The sequence below is a fragment of the Thermobia domestica genome, chromosome 13, assembly GCF_964235325.1.
Source record: "Thermobia domestica chromosome 13, izTheDome1.hap1.1, whole genome shotgun sequence".
NCBI classification, from domain to species: Eukaryota; Metazoa; Arthropoda; class Insecta; order Zygentoma; family Lepismatidae; genus Thermobia; species Thermobia domestica.
This window is the reverse complement of record NC_137466.1, coordinates 16,920,755-16,938,759: the sequence shown is the minus strand read 5'-3', so window position 1 is coordinate 16,938,759 and position 18,005 is coordinate 16,920,755. Positions and strand designations below refer to the sequence as shown.

General features: G+C 35.3%; 1 long non-coding RNA gene across 2 annotated transcripts; it reads right to left on the bottom strand.

The window, feature by feature from the left end:
* Positions 1–857: 857 nt before the first annotated feature.
* LOC145668030 (uncharacterized) lies at positions 858–17,694 on the bottom strand. 2 transcript variants are annotated; one of them, XR_014127947.1, is made up of 5 exons: positions 17,072–17,694; positions 12,150–12,364; positions 9,096–9,440; positions 7,010–7,187; positions 858–3,560 (listed from the first exon to the last, which is right to left on the bottom strand). It is a non-coding gene; the product is annotated as an uncharacterized LOC145668030 (long non-coding RNA). The 2 variants fall into 2 exon arrangements; XR_014127946.1 differs by lacking the exon at positions 12,150–12,364.
* Positions 17,695–18,005: the final 311 nt, after the last annotated feature.

The window sequence follows — 18,005 nt, the reverse complement described above, 5'->3', positions numbered from 1 at the left end:
ACCATTGCCAAACCAAAAAAAAAAAAAAAAACGTGTCGATTATTTTTCGATTTTCTACAAGTATGCAAAGTTTCATTCAAATCGGTGAGTGACACTTCCGTAAGCCTCCTTGTGAGACATAAGACGTCCTTTATGTAACCATATCGTCTTCTTCTTTACTTCCTTATGTGCGGTCCCAGGTTTGATCCCCGGTTGGGGCACTCAGTGAAAAACTATAGCAGATATTTTAGGACAGCCACACTGAGTGAGGTTTTTCGTTTGTTTTTCTCATTCATACTAAACAAATGCCGGGATGGTGCTATCTAACATAATAGTCACAGGTCGTTTCCTTCCTTCCCCATTCCTTTCTTCCTCTCCAATTCCTCGGACAGTGTAGTCGCCGAGGTACGTCATCGCTCATATAGTAGGGGAGAATGGGGTAAAACTGAGAAGTCGGGTACAAACCGGGTACCCCCTTCTAGCCTCTGTATGTGCTGTGATCGCGCGGACAACGAACGAACTACATTCTACCTTGACGAAGGAGCAGTGGCCATTACCAGAACGCAATAGACTCAATGCTTTTGTTGCTGTAAAGAAAATTCTGTTTGAGTGTTTTTTACTTACGATTTTTGAAGAAAACTAGATGGGTTATACTGCGTTCCTGTTTCTGCAAGAGTAAAAGTATGTAGCTGTCTTTGTACAACATTTAATTACCTTCATTATCACTCTAAGTAATTGTCTGTAGAGTATAGCGTTTTGTATAGTCAAATGACGCCATGTGTGATGAAACCTGTACGTGCGGGATCCGGTTTTGCCCCTTAGGTTTTTAAAACATAGAACGTCTATTATTACGTTTTAAATACTTTTATTTGGTCATATTAGTTTACATTGTAAGAGATTACGAAACAAGATATATTAAACAGTAATAGTAAAATATTATTATTGTATATAGGCCTAATATTTATTGTAAAATATCCTTATTGTATTATATTAATGTTTAACATAATACAATAATAATACTTTAGAATAATAATCTTGCATTTTTCCGCTCTCGTGAATTGATTGGTTGGTTGGTTCCACTTTTACGTTCTGTATCAACACTATGGCTATATGAGACGGGGTCTACTGCTTAAAGTGACAACTCAGGCACTACTCGAATTTGTATGCGCGTTGTGAGGCCCCCAGCGGGATTTGAAGCAAGAACGGAAGACACTGTAGTGGTAGGGCCAAGGAATCCTCAAAGCCAGCATCAAGACTCAACACTGTTAAAAATACTTACTTAAAAATGAGTAAAATTGTCTCAAATTTGAGAACATTGTGTTCTCAGAATAGCTCCGAATACATTGTTCTCAAAAGTGAGGAAGTGTGGGTGTTCAAAATATAAGAACAATATGTACTCAAATTTGAGTAAATTTTACTCACTTTTGAGTAAAAATTCTCTTAAAGGCGAGATAAAATATTCTTAAATAAAATGAGAAACAGCTATTTCTCAAAAATAACGAGAACACATTTTCTCAAAAATGAGAAAGTTAACCGTAAAATGAGATGAATGTAATCAACATTGAGAAATTCTTTGTTCAAAAACTAGTAATGCTCTCCTCATAATTGAGAACATGTATACTCAAAATTGAGTAGAAAAGTATTCGAAATGCTCAGATAGCCGCAAAATTGAGAAACACACGTTCTCAAAAATTGAGAATAGTTCCTCTCAGATTTGAGAAAAACTCTTCTCAAAAATGAGAAGGGTTTTTTTAAAAAAAAAAATGAGTAAAAAAGTACTCAAAAATGAGATTTTATTAGTATTCAAAAATGAGAAAGAAAGTGCTCATTTTGCTGCCTTCCTGGCACACAGAAAATTTCCGGAACTAAAAAGGTAAATAAATGACACACTGCACTAGGAAATTTATAGTTAAGTACTCCTTTTACATATTAATATTGAAGTTAGACAATTTTGTCTTCAAAGCTGGAAAATAGAAGTAACTTTTAAAATACTTTAGAAAAGAGTATATATATATATATATATTTGTTTCGTTTTAATTAAAAGAAAATATGTTGTTACATTGTATGTTTTATTTGTCAAACTAAATCTACACATTACATACTTCAAATAATTTTCATGGAGATATTCGTAATTCAATAAATAAGACTTTTGATATTCCATCCGTGATTATTTTGTTCGACTTATGTTTCAAACGCACTTACTACGTTCATCATCAGAGTTGTACTATTTCAGGGAATTGTTATATAATTATCGTTATATAAATTTAATTGTTACATGCATTAGAAGGGAGCCATAAGACAATATTTGAAAATGCGCAGTTATATGCAGATCCACTCATGGATATAAAAGGTTATTAAGAGAAACAATAGAAATTAACTTGAATGATGGGGCATTGAATAGGGGATGGTTTGAAACTAAGTGAAATTTAGAATATTTTATTATTATAAAAAAGGAGAAAACGAAAGCAATATTAATAACATTGAAGAAAACTGTTAATTTATAAATCTGAATCAAACTGTAATATCTAACCTTATTTCTTTGTTAAATATTCAAATATAAAATAATAATGTCAGAATTAAATTATATAACAATTCTCCAAATTAGTACAACTCTGCTGATGAACGCTGTAAGTACGTTGAGACATAAGTAGAACAAAATAAACACGGACGGAATATCAAAAGTCTTATCTATTGAATTATAAATCTATACATCTTTAAAGCACATTAGTTGAACAATTTGTAAACAAAATTATGTAATATTTAAAACAAAAGTTATATTCTAAATAACAAAGAAATAAAAAATATTACAACTGAAGGAAAATGTAATCATCGTTACATTTTTGAACAGTTTTCTGATTATATATTACATTTGCATTTTGCAGTACAGTTTTTACATGTTATCAGTAATACCTACTTATTATTTGTTGAACATCTTTTGTATCGGAAAGCAACATATAGTGTGTCATCAAATTGTTCATACGATTTACGTATACATAAAGGATAATAGTTATACAAGTCAGTTATTCTAGAAACTCCCACGTCCTTAGTCCCCTGAAAAACATATGAATGATAATGCTCACTGAAGCCTACAACTGTGAGAAAATTAAACACAACAACTGGCTCCTCATTCAACAGCAGAATATCAGTAATTTTTTCCAAACACAGGTACTTCTGTCTCATCACTATATTCAACACATATCTGACCAGTTATCGTAAAACTGCACATAAGAGTATTCATTACTGTGAAGGCTACTAGGCTTGCAGGTTCGTAAATAACTTTGATTTTAATTCTTGGGTGACAGAAGATACCTGTGCTGTGGTGTCAATTTTGAAAAAGCATTCGTTGAAAAAGTCCCAAACGTTTTTGCACACGGGGCTGAACTCAATGTTTAACTCATAGCACAGTTTGAAGGCAATGTCAGCAGCTTTCAAAAGCGACTAACCTCCGGTACACGATCCTCCACTATGAGAAAAACTTGTACCGGTGTGTATCGGTTGCCAATGGACAATATAAACGACTGTGTTCGAGATCCTCCCAGAAGCCTTTCATTTTCCATAAATGTATCTATGCCTTCACCTTCCTGGAAAGAGAGAGATTATGTAATTAATGACAATAGAAATAAACATCAAATTAAAGATTTGTAGACCTGATTCTTCTATGACGATGTATCGAATAATATTAGTGTTACTACGTTCTAATACAAATTAGTATCAACTGAAATAAGAAGATATAAACTCTAGTAAAGACAGTAAAGTGGACCACGCAATATTTCTTCAATTAATATTGAAACCAGAAGTTGTAGCAGATCTACCACTTAGTGTTTTAGTAGAGTGATTAGAGTGGAGATAGAATATATTCTAAGGACGCTTAAACGATTAAAAAACCGCGTCTCGCTATCTTTTACCGTTTGTACTCTTCAGCGACCAACATTAAAACCGGAAGTGGCTGATGTCTAATACTTCCGATTTGATCTCTCAAAACTGGTATCTTTTCTCAGAAGGCCAATTTAATTACTAAAAAAGAACGCTTTTTGTTATCACTTATGTTTTTATTCTATGTAGATCAGTATTGAAACCAGAAGTTATAGTATATTTCTACCATTTCCGACTTCGGTACAGAGCTAAGGTTGGAGATATTCTTGGTACTTAACTGATTGCATGAAAAAGCTTGTTTCTATCTACTGCTTCAAGTAAGTGGATTACATCCATTAACTAAGATAATTATCTAGTTGTTGATTAAAGAAAACAATTTAAAAGTTATCTTTTGTTGAAGAGTTATCGTGCGGAGTAACGGACGTACTAACCAGAGGTATTCACCCTCGCAAGGGTAAAACTCTCAAGAGCGTCCTCACCTTCAAATTCTCTCGCCCACAATAACGAGGAAGATGACAAGTTTCGACAGGGAGGGCGAGAGCCAACTGTCACTGCGAGGGCAAGGGCGAAGGCGATGGATAACTCTCTTCGCGAAGGTGAGGGTGAACGAGGGCGAAGGCCAACCACCACTGCGAGGATGAGGGTAAGTAAGGTCGGAGTAAAATGAACACGTATGGGACTAACATTACAATATTATATATATATCCCACCTGCGTGATCTTAATAAAAATCAAATGAAAGAGTTGAAGACCTGATTCATCTATTGCGATGTTTCGAATAATATTAGTGTTGTCACGTTGTGAAAGGAATTAGTATCAACTGAAATAAGATTATAAAAATAAGGAAATTGAAAGGTAACCAAAAACATTTCGACCTATTTCATTTATGCAAGATAAGAAAACAATAATCGCGAAAATTAGTTATTTCCGCTTATGTGTGACGGGTAAAAGTTAGTGGCGTGTTCTAGGGGAGCTCGGAATCAAAGCATGTTCTGGCACACTTAATTCATTTACCCAAAGTCGAACAGTTTTAAGAAAGAGCATGAGTCACCAACTAAGTAAAATCCTTTCAAGTTTCCTTCACGGTTTCCCTTCCAGGGGAAAAAAATCACACTACAAATTCTAATTTCTGTAAAATTGCACTATTACTCGATTCCATCTTTTTAAGCAATTGTCAAACAACAATTACTGGAAAAATTGGGGAACTGTAGCGTAACTAAGGATGGGATGCCCCCCTCCACCAGCGAAAATATCAAAAGGGCCCTTCCTCTTTACACATTCATTACACACGTAAGAGTTGTACAGCAGTACAATTATGTTTTCATCTGGCAAGTCACTACTTGCTCATATACAAAAATTGCACATTATTATTATTATTATTAGCAATTACATGGAAGTAGAAATGTTTCTTAAAAGAAATAATTTCTTCCTAAATAAATTAATAAAGATGTTCACATTACAACTAACACATGAAAACTCGTCAAAACTTGTGAAACTTGCTCACATATTCCCAAACAGCTTTTTTTTTTTTTTTTTTTTTTTTTTTTTTTTTTTTTTTTTTATTAAGGGGAATTCGCTTACTACCCTTTTCAATATCAACCACATTCTTCGCTTTCAGTGCTCAGGATTGGCAAAGGGCTCAACCAGTTTCGTACTTTTGCACCGGAATGGAGCAACTGTCCTCCCAATTAAGCTTGCAGTTTATTGAGAGGACCCATTTGAGTTAAAATTTTCTTACTCCGTATGATACGATGTGAACAGGAACTTGTAAATGAAACTTGGAACAGATTTACCACACCCCAGGAAAAAATACTTAAATGAAACTAAAATGTATTCTGAATCTCATTCAGTAAAATGCGTCCTATTAGAGCCCCCAGATATATATTTTTGTAAGGCTTTGAACTGGGTGAAACAATATCTCATTTATTTAAGTTGTGAATCACCATACTATTTCCAAAAGTACTGAAAATAAGTTAAGGCGTTCCTGCTGCCCCACCATGTGAACAAAATACATTCTTTTAAGATGAAATATAAATGTAATCTGGGTCCTACTTTAGTAAAACATCATCTGGCACCCCTAGAAAGTATCAAACACGTTTATTAAAGATTTCACTTTAAGGAGGGGGGAACTCTTCATATTTCATTATTATTCTAGGGAACCTCAACTTTATATATTTTAGAAGGTCCAAATATTAATGCTTGATCTTCCAAGAAAAATTTCAAGTTACGGGGCTGAGCTGAATTTCATCTTCGACATTGTGCTACGAATATACGTTTTGCTGGCTTTTAGTGTACCGAATGATCGCTCAGGATTGGCCTTCGTCACAGGCAAAGTGACATACAGTTGCAAAGGAGTACACAAATTCAGAACACTACTAACATTGACATTTCTCTACGACGAAATATTTGGCTAATTCATTCCAAGTTGAAATTTCATTAAATTGTTTCTTCATTCCTCGTCGGAAACTTGTAAGTTGTTGCAACAAAGATGATACATTTTCTGAGTAGAAGTTACAATATCTATTAGACAATATCTGTGTGTCGATGACAAATACTCTTGTGTACATATTTACACATGGAACCTGAGAATTGATAAATATACACGAAAACTTGATCTTACTCTAGTAAAAGCTTAAAAAAAAAAAAAAAAAAAAAATTATCACTGACAAACAGAGGACACTGAAAACAGGCGGATCTACAGCTTAACTTGGAACGCGATCTACAAGAGCTTCCACCCGTAATTGAGGTCGAATTTGCCACACCAGTCTCATACGCTAACCATAATCACGAAGGAACATCTCAATGTGGAGTATGCAGCCGTTTTTCTTACTACGATCAGTATGTAAGATTAATATTTCATGATCATGCTCCGAGGAAAAGTGACAGTGAAAAATGAATGGAAACAATGAAGGAAGAGGAAACCAGAGAATACAAAAAAACCCTTTGTAGGTGATGATTGCTTATTACACAAGATCAAATAGGGAAAAATAAACACCAAAGATGAGTGTTTACAACTGAATCACTGCGGCTGTTTTTTCTTTCTTTTTAAATCAACATGAATATGTCACTGGCATCGCGCTACTAAATAAAACTATCTTCCACAACACAAAGGATACGATGAAATATTACGTTCCTAACTAATTGTACAATGTACTTACTTTCTGCCGTAATTTCCTGTGTCAAAGTATGCTTCTGAAGGAAATCGTTAACTACATCCTCTGCACATTTTCTGCCACAGTTCCTTGCTTCTAATAAAAGGTGGTCAGCTATGAGACCGAAGTTCAAACACAAAGAGTCGCCTGTCTCGCCAAACAACTTTTTAAATTCAGCGTCGATCTGAAATATAAAGGTTTAATTCTTATACAAATATATTCTATTAAATAATATATTATAGCTTGTTCTAGTCATGAAATTCTAAAATAATTCGTTGTCATACTGTTTTACTGCAATGTTAAACAATATACAGGGTGTCCGAGAAGTCCTTCCCTGATTACAGAAATTGATAACTCAGGCTAGAAATAAGATAGAAATATGAAACTGGTGTTGAATTGTTTACAAACTATAAAAATTTTTGTCTGTGTTAGGTTTGTTCTGTTTTACCAAGTCTCAATTTTTTTTTGTTTTAGGTTTGTAGTACGTAAGTAAGAAGCCCAAGAAGCCATGCCAACCAACCAGGAGAAGGCACAGTGTGTCCTGTGGTACCATGAGACACGATCACCAACCACGGTGCAGAGACAGTTCCAGACAACATTTGGGAGGACTCCACCTGATATCAAGAGCATTAAAGCCTGGTATGAGAAGTTCACGAACACAGGGTCGGTTGCTGACCTTCCGAGGTCTGGTGGAACCAAGAACCTCAGCAGACACGCCTGATGTGCTACGTGCTACCAAGGGTGCTCATGTGGAAGTGTACTGATGTGACCAAAACTTTTATAGTTTGTAAACAATTCAACACCAGTTTCATATTTCTATCTTATTTCTAGCCTGAGTTATCAATTTCTGTAATCAGGGAAGGACTTCTCGGACACCCTGTAGAAATACGTATACCTGAATAATGTGAAATATGTCACTTTATTTACAACTTATAAACAGCAATTATATATATACTCTTGTTCAGGCAAATCAAACTATGATAAAACCAGGCAGCTCCTTTTATGTTATTGGTTGTACATACAACTAGTAAGGCAGATATTCCCGAAATTAGTATGACGAATTGCTACCTAATAATATTTATTTTTATATTAATTGGGTATCTAATAAAACACTGAAATAAGACTAAACTTTCCAGCAAAACGTATAAACCTGCTCTTCAAAAAGTCTAAATATTTTTAGTTTACATCGTGTTTTTTGGTATTGAATATTATATTCATGACATTTCGGTAGCGCTTGCTACCTTTACAGATGGACGAGTAACTCACACGCAAAATATTACACCTCTGACGATGTCATCATACAGTTTTGCATACATGCTTTGTCTATAAGTTACCTAACTATAATGAGGAAGGTAGAAGGAGCTACCGAAATTATCTGAATTAAAATGCTTAATACTATAAAAGACGGAATGAAAGACAAATGCTAGAAGTATTTTGTTACTATTACAAACCTTGTGAAATCATATCGCTGAACAAAACTGACATGAAGCAAATGAAATGAAATTTGCAGTATTATGTCCCACATTTATACTCCGCATGCTTCAGAAAATGGATATTCATGAAAGTGAACGATTATGAGAACATTGGTGGATCAATAACGTGGAAGAAATCGAAAAGAATTCAGAGTATGTCCACGGATACGATGCTGTCCCCAAACCAGGGTGCGAAATCATTAGTCAAAAGTCGGGGAGGAAGAGAATTTAAAAAAAGAAAACTTCGCACTGAAATGTTTTTCGATATAGAGAATAGAAATATTTTAATATAGAAAGCATCAATAATTATTAAACTATAATATTAGAGATACCAGTAACCAGTAGTTCATCCATTTAATTACATATGAAATGCATGTTACATATGAAATGTATTACATACGAACTACTGCATTTGTTTTATAAACTTCTGTACTATTTAACTTTATTAACTATTTAATTTAGTATTAATTATTTAACACTATTTAATAGGTGCCCTCCTGTCAGAAACGAGCGCTCTACCACTGAGCCACCGTGCCCAATATATATCAAATGATGTTTACCAAAAAGTAATAATCCAGCACAATAACAGTAAAATGCTGTGTTAAATAGGTACTACTTACTATTGTAACATCAAGCAGTCTGGGCCATTCTTCAAAAATTTCCTTGACAGTTTTACTTTGCTTTGCAATTTCGAATCTACGTCCGTCGAATGTGTCTTTCATGAACTGAAGTATATTATCTTGTGGAAAAGTATTTTCTTTTAACCACTGTTTTTTCTGTTGAAATAAAATTGAGAAGTCCGCTTCGTCAGGTAAGCAACGAAGTTTGGTGCAACAATCTCTCTCAGGACGGCCTTTCTGCTGCTTCTCTATTGTAGTTACTTTTCGAAACCTATGGTTCTTTATTCGCTGCACAATAAATCCTGAGGAAGGACTACCATGTGATCCAGCACAAAACCACTACTCCTGTACGGGGAAAGAAGAAAAATAAAAATATACCATTTAAACACTGAGCTATTGTTTGTGAAATACCAAACCGAAGATAGTACAATGTATTTAATCTTACATTTATCCGTGCTATTTAATATTTTGGTGAAGTCTGAATGCTTATATATATGTATATAGGGTGTCCCATCCAACTTTGCGACCTGAAATAGCCTATTGTTGAAACGACCTAAAATGTGACAAATCCAGTAGCGCAGGAATGTACCCATGTCAAGGACGTTACAATTTCAAGTTGGCCTCCGGGGTTCTATGGTGGAAACCCTGGATGCACCTGCTGTTCACAGAATTTTATTGGCCCCTGACATGGTTACATTCCTGTGCAATAGGATTTGCCACACTTTGACAATATTTCAGGTCACAGAATTAGGTGAGACACCCTGTAGAGAAGGGGACTCAGAAGTAGAGATGGACGGTCCCGAAAATAACTATATTTTTCTAACGAAGCTTTTCCTATGCATTTGCCTGGTAAATATGGGACTAAAAACTTTCAACCATAATGAAGAAGTAATAGTACATTCCATCTTTCTTTACCCTTTATAATCTTAAAAAAAAAAATCTGATTACTGTATTCTACAGAAAAAACGACATGAAACAATTCAGAAAGCAAGGAAAATCCCATCGATACAAAGAGCAGTACTCTGGTTGAAATGAGTTCTTTAGTTGCTATTAATTATTCCTAGAGTTATTAGAGTAATGAACAACAAACAATATATTTTAGTCAAACATTTAATAGTGCTTGGAATAATGGTTCTCAGAATGCAATAGTTCTTATTTAGATTTCATGGAACAAACTTATTTTCTTGCAATTTATGCCTGAACTAATTCTTCCCTTAGTATCATTTTTGGAGCTGAAGACACCGTTTGTGTAGGAGGTTACGCAGAAAAGATTATTTATACACAGAGTATTTCGAGGCGTTAAAATTCAAGCGAAGAAGATTAAAAACGCTATACCGAAGTTTCCTACTTCAAATTTAGTAACGTGGTACAACACTAAAGGAATAACAAATTGTGTAATGAACTTTTACTTCATTATACTAATATCATACTCATAATGGCTGTCATGATTTACATTTTGTAAACTGCAATTATATTAAGTTCTAACAGAATATCTGAATCTTACAATAGTGCTTCCCGAACGCAGAACGATATGTAAGCAAAATTCTATACCGAAACAAAAATGGATTCGTATTTGTTTCTGGGTTTATCATAATGTTTCCTTGTCTATCAGGTTAAATTTAGGAAACCAGTACGAAACACGTGGTAGGATGTATAACTTGGAGGAACTTGATAAAGTGGCTACTCAACCAATAAGACCCTTTTATGTTGGGTTACATAACATACTTTTGACCTCCAATGAAATGTAAACTTGAAAAGCAATTAGATATCAAGTGAACACTATGAAACACAGGCAGTAAGCACTCCAGAAAATTTCACTGAGGGGAGTGTTCAAAATAAAAGGGGATATATTCAGGATAGTGGTATATATTTTTACACAAACTCGAAGAAGGTAATATAGTTTGTTATGCAACTATCAGCGAAAATAATTGGTTCAATGTATCCCCACGTCCTCGCAACTTTCATTCATGCACCTCAACCTGCTTAAAAAAAAAAAAAAAAAAAAAAAAAAAAAAAAAAAAAAAAACTGTAGTTGATATATTTCTCGGAAGGGACCGTAACGTCTAGAAGGAAAGAATTTAGCGTGTTTCTTTCTTTTGTCAACTGTCGTGAAGGCCGAAGTCCTGAAACAATGAGGTCGTGTGTTTGGTGAAGCTGTATATGAGAATGTGATTACTTCGTATCTTGAAGGGAAATAAATAAAATCAGAAGGATATTGGTTTCTTCCTAAGCATAATTTTGTTTAATTGAAGTAAAAAAAAAAGATATGATATGGATTGATAGAATTGGATTTGGAGGACGAATTCTTTTCCATCCAAGGGTGTAGTAAGCAAATTCGGGGGGGGGGGGGTTTGTTGTCCTCTCTGAACACAGTACTCACTGTGATTCCAGTACAAGGAAAACGAAGGTGGTACTTAAACAAAAAATAAAAAGCTTAGAAATTCAGATTGTTTCAATATAGAAATATTCATACCATAAATTCCAAGACCATCCAAACAGCCATCTGGTATAGTCAAGTGAGTTGCGATTGCGGTTTCACATTTGCGGTAACAAGAAAATCAGTTGCCTGTTAAACGATAGCTTAGACTATGAAAGATAGAAATAATTTCAGTATTCTCTAAATCATTATTCCCTTATTTAATTTAGTTTTCCTTAAACAAACGAAATTATAAGTTCTACGTCCCACTTTTATGACAAGTATTCTAAACGGGATAGCAATTATGGCAATAAATGAAATGGTGAAATGCAGAAAGTTGGAAGAAACAGGAGAAATTCGAAAAAAACACGCACACGGTGTTTGTCCACCACAAAGCCCACTTGGCGCGAGCTGAGATGGAACCAGGGACCCCACGCATTAGAAGTGAACGCTCTATCACTGAGCCATCGCGGCCGCCTCGTTTTCATTAGATTCCAGAGCACAAGCAAGGAAGGTGAGAGTAGTCAACCTTAAACTAAATTAATGGAAGTTAATTACTAACATAATGTTTCTGACTGTACCAATGTTCATGAAAATAAACAAATAAATAAATAAAAAACCAAATCATTTCTACTTACTATTCCCTCTCCATCGTTCCCTTTCAACACGGGGAATGTAGACACTTTATTCATTACACCATTATCGTCCACCTAATTATCATCTCCCACAGTTTTGGTGCATAAATGTGGAAACTTAAACTGAAACCATGCATGCTTAACATTTTTTGGTGCTGGTGGGAGGGGATGCTCTGTTCAAAACAGAAATCTAGAATCTTTACTTGATCACAACTATTCTGAAATTAGAATTTATAATTTCGATTGAGGCCAAACATCGCTAAAACAACCATTCAATCAATGAATCAAAGAAAAAGCATCAAAGTAAAAAAAAAAAAAAAACACCAACAAAAACAATAGTATCGTGAACATACCGACGTATCATATTCTTTTCTAGTATCAAGGCAGCTTGTAAATTCAAAAGGATTCGGAATATATTGAAATAAAAAGTCAAAAGGACGATAATTTTCGAAACTACTGACTCAATTACTTCTCGATTTAGGCCTACAATAAAAAAAAAAGATGTTTTGTGCTCTACCGAGTTTTGAAAAAACGCTCTTCATATGAAAGATGGCTCTATTAGATGTTATTTTCCGCCGGCAGTGTACTTCTGCATAGTGTGCAGAAGCTATATTTTATGTTTACAAGTGGAACGTTACTAGTGTAAAGCAATGGCAAGTGCTATTCAAAATCGCATATTTGCCAAAATCCACTTCTTTTTAACTGTCCATGCTTACGTGTATACCCACCATCGCTGACGCGCCTGCTCCCTTCGGACGCTTACCCGCGCGCGGGTCCACCAGGCACTTGTGCTTTTTAGTGGCCATCTAGCAGAGGTTAGTTTGTGCTTTTGCAATAGTTTTTTATGCCATACATCCGGAAACCCTATTTATACGCAAATCGAAAGAGAATTGTAATTTTTCAACAATTATCTCTGGTGGTCCCCTTGAATTTTATCTATGCCAACCGAGATATTTTCATATCTCCCAGCGCAAATCTTTTAGGAGACAATAAGAAGTAAATTAGTGAAAGAACTAGAATTTTTCAACAATTATTTTTAAAAATCTTTGTTTTACGTCCCATGGTTATGCCAGTTAGTCTAAAGGAGACGGAGATGATGAGAGATGAATGAAATGGTGGAATGAAGAAAGAGGGAGAACCCCGGGAAAACCAACGAGCACGGTGTTTGACCACCACAAAGTCCACACGGCGCAAGCTGGGATCGAACTAGGGACCCCAAGCACCGTAGACAATTATTTTTAGTGGTGCGCATAAACTATACCTACACGTGATTTTTTGTAAAAAAAAAAAAAAAAAAAATTGCTTGGCCTCCTCAAGCCGACATCACCTGAAAAAAACCCCACTTTAAAACCCTCCTGGGTTTTTGACCTATTTGTTAGTATATTATTGATACAACTAAGGTGATCACATTGTAAGTGATTTTTATCAGATTTTAGACTTTCCTTGGGCGAATTGAAGGCTTTCACATTAAGGTATATAACAACATTCAACATAAAACCTTTATCAAATTCTGAATGCACTAAATGATTTTTTTTTTTAACTTACCTTAGATTGAGTTAGTTACAGAACAAATTAACGTATGGATTATGCTTATAGCCTATTTGAAGTAAAATAAGCAATTTTGTACTTTAGAAAATATTTTCCGTGAATAGTATGCTCGTCGACTTGGCGACACCGTTGGACATAATCACTCAGACTTTTGACGGGTTTAAGGTCATAGGTGCCGGGACTAATAGTACATATCAAATTAAATTGTCAAATTAAAGAAGCTTAATGCTCGGGGTTCCGAAGACTATGTAACGCTTACTATTTCAAGTGCTGAGTTCAACTTTCCGTACTAGTGGAAGTTTTGATGTGAACGCCGTGAAAGAAGTGCTCGGGAAATTCCCGAATTAAACGCAGAAGAATCGGAAATGAATACTTTAACAATAAAACTACTTATTTTACGCTTAAGCCTGCCATACGTCCCGTAAGAAACGGGAATGTCAAGTTTTTGGGCCCGAGTGTCTCGCGTCCCCGTAAATTTAGTTGGAACAGGGAAATGTCCCGTATTTTGACTCCGTTCCATTTCTGCTATCAATATCAGCTTATTCGAAAAGTGAAAAACAAAAAATTCTGACTGACTGGGAATCCTGTAATTAGTGAATGAACAGTATGCTGTTGCATGTAACAGTTTCGAGGAAGTTATAACACCACCCTGTTCGACTTGATAGCGAGCGAAATTTGCAATGCTACTTTTTCCATTGCATTTGATGGAAACTCAAATACTCTCCGGAATATTAAAAAAAAAATTAAATTAAATTAAAAAAAAGCTTTGTGTGTTTCTACATTTACAAACACAGGGAAGCTGACTAACCTTTTCTTCAGCAACACATTAGATACGTCAACAAGAATTATAATCTTTTTCAGAGGCTAGAGGCAAAGAATTGTGCTTTGGTCCAGGTCTTAGAAAAATGTAAATCTGGTCCTGAGAATTACACACAACACAAGGAGAAAAATCAGCTTTTCATGAGATTAAACTGATGAACGTAATTTTGGCAGATACAGTCATGTAAATAAATATTGTTAAACGCGCGAAAAATATTGAAAGTAGATTGTACGGTACCAATAATTTAAATAATTTGCATATTGCTTTCCTGTAAAGCATTTTTATAGCACATTTTAAGTTTTTAGGCATATTCAATCCAGGGATGTAATGGAGGGTATACGTGAGTATACAGCGTATACCCACCTCTAATTTTTGGAAACTATCGTATAGCCACCTAAAATTTAGGAAGTACGCGGATATACGCTATCCATAGTATACTCACTTCATTGGAACAAAAAACAAGCAACGAGTAGTGTACGAGACATGAACCCACTACCGGGAGCGGATATTGATTCCGATCACAATCTCCTAGTGGCGGAAGTGCAAACGTGGTTAAAGTCGATCAGAATAAATGGGAAGAGAAATCGAAAATGGAACGTAGAACGAGTAAGAAATATTGACACCGCTCTGAAAGAAGAGATTAAACCCGAAAAAAACCCATATGAGCCCATGTGGGTAAGTATTTGCTAAGATATTACAATTCTTTTTCGATATGTTTATAAATTCGGCTTCCGGATGCATGGCATAAGAACTAGTGCAAAACACAAACCAACCTGTGCTAGGTTGCCACTAAAACACGGTAATGCTTTCTAACCGAGTCAGCGCAGGGCGAAGGCGGTGGGCTTGCGAGGCAGGGCGGAAATGCGTCCGAAGGGAGCAGGTGCGTCAGCGATGGTGAGCATACGCGTAAGCAAGGATAGTGAAAAGTAGGGGTTAAGTTCCAAAGTTGGGCGTCCGTTTCCATGAAACTTTTTAAAATTTACAGGAAAAATATGGATAATTTAATCGTTTGTGTGCTTGATACTATATAAAGGTCTCGAAAAATCTGTTTATGTGTTATATATAAGCGGTTATAAACATGGGACTATACGGCGAGCGGAGGGAACTACTTGGCGCAAGATAACCGAACAGTTGCATTGTGGGAAAGAAACGAGCATTTATGTTATCAACATGGCGAATGTACAAGAGCAATGAAGTAACAGTTTTAACATTTGTGAAGCAATACGTTGATAACGAGCAAAATCTTTTAGAAGTTTGTGAAGAGCACGGATTAATGAACCTAATAACAAATTGCAGAAAATATGGAAAGGAGATAATAGCGAAAAAAACGTGGCGAAAGCGGACGCCCAATTTCGGAATAAATGCCAAAAGTAGTGGGATCTAGCAAAGATACGAGTTTCAATAGCACTTGTCATGGTTTAATAGTAACGCTCCATTTGTAAACATAAAATACAGCTTTTGTGCACTGTGCAGATATACACCGCTGTTGAAAATAACATCTAATAGAGTAATCTTTCAGATGCACTCACTTATTTTATCCATCATAAAGCACTTGTCATGATTTTACACTGGCAACACTACATCTGTAAACCTAAAACAAAGGTATATTACTTTGCATAAAATTCTTTCGCCTGCAGAAATGTGTTCCTTATGTCTTTTCGGCAAATATTTAGCAGAAAGGGTCCAACTCTTTTCACTAAAAAATTTTACAATTTTGTTCTTTTCATACAAAGTATTCAACTTTACCTCTAAATCTTCCAAAATGTGGTCCACCAAAACTAGGCTTACACCACCACCGGATTTTCAAGTATTAACTTGCTTTAAATTGGCGGGATTAATTAACAACCCGTTATGTCTTAACAAAACGCTAATTGCCTTCTAGTATCTACCATGGAACAACTAAGTATCCTCCAATCAGAAAAAGTCATATATGTCATATACATTTTTACTTGAGGTTATAGTTAAGGAGCCGTACTTCCCATTTAGGGAAGGACGAGAAACGCCATACTTTCAGGAATTATTCATTGACTATCTAGGATGTTAAAAAGTAGGTAATATACTGAGTTCTTGCCCTTGTACTTAGGGTGTTTAGGTAGTGCAACAGTAAGATGTATCCTCGTGCACGGGAGATGAGAAGTAGCTGTTCTTAACTATTACCTTACTTGATACGACAGGTGCATAATTTATAGCTATTTCCCGACTTGTGGCCCCAAGAATGCGAGCCCTCCCGCTGGTATAATGGCATCGGCTCGATTTCAAAGGGACGCTAAATTCCAATTAACCTAACAAACGATAGTGCACAATTTACAGAATAAATTGGAATGTCGCATATCACTAACAGAACAAACACATAGAATGCCTAGAAGCATAGAGTGAAGATATATCAGTGGCTAGAAAGATTGTTCATGATTTTAGAAGGAAAAACTGCACCGCCAATCGATTACAATGTTCGTACACAAACAAGGTTGTTTACACAAGGTTTCATATTGTTTACACTTAAAAATACACACATATTTCATTATATAGATATTAAACATATATTGCAGGTAGTACTTACTCGCAAAGTCTTCTATCAGGCTTGTGAAGCCTATTTCTTCTAAAATACCTTCCATGTTGATCGAAAACTGCCACAATTTCTTCCATTATGCCTCTTCAAATTTTAACTATACCCATCCGCTAAGTAGTTCCTCCATCAACCAGAATGAGAACATATAGTTCCAGGATTATAAGGAAGTTTGTGCACTTATGTTAGCTCGTTTGTACTTGTTTTCCATAGCCTTGCATTTGCAAACTGTCTTTTATATCTCACGATATTTAGTGATATATCTATATCATAAAACAATATTTTTTAAGACTACAGTATTACTCGTTTTTGAGAACCAGTCTCTGACTCAAATATGCAACTAAATTTCCTCATTCTCATTTTTTGAGTTATTTTCTCCTCAAAATTGAGACAAATTTACTTTTTTTTTTTTTTTTTTTTTTTTTTTTTTTTTTTTTTTTTTTTTGAGTACTAAAATGTATTCATTTTTGAATAAATCATTTTTAACAGTGAACAAACAATGAAGGTTTAGCAGTAAGAGTCCCAAAAGGTCCTGCAACAGTTGTTCCTAATGTGTCAACACAATCGATTCAACACCTTTTGAACCTGAACCACTCAATTTACACTGCAGTTCAGTGATGCCAATTCCTTCAGAGTCGTTTTCCCTTCACAAGCTTCAGAATTTCCCTTTTCCGGACAAAATTTCCCTTCATCCAAACAGTTCAAGTACTTAGCAAACGTATTTTTAATCGTTTTCGTTTCCACCCCCTCTCCCAATCTTATAACCACATACAAGCAGATACCTGACAGCCTTCCTTTGAGCTTACGCAGAATTTGATTTGATTTGTTGTTTAGGTATCTAAGGCGTCGCGATAGAGGAAGGGAAAGGATATGGAAAGGTGTAGGCCAGGACCTATGCTAAAGGTGCAATCTGTCCATTTGCCTAGTG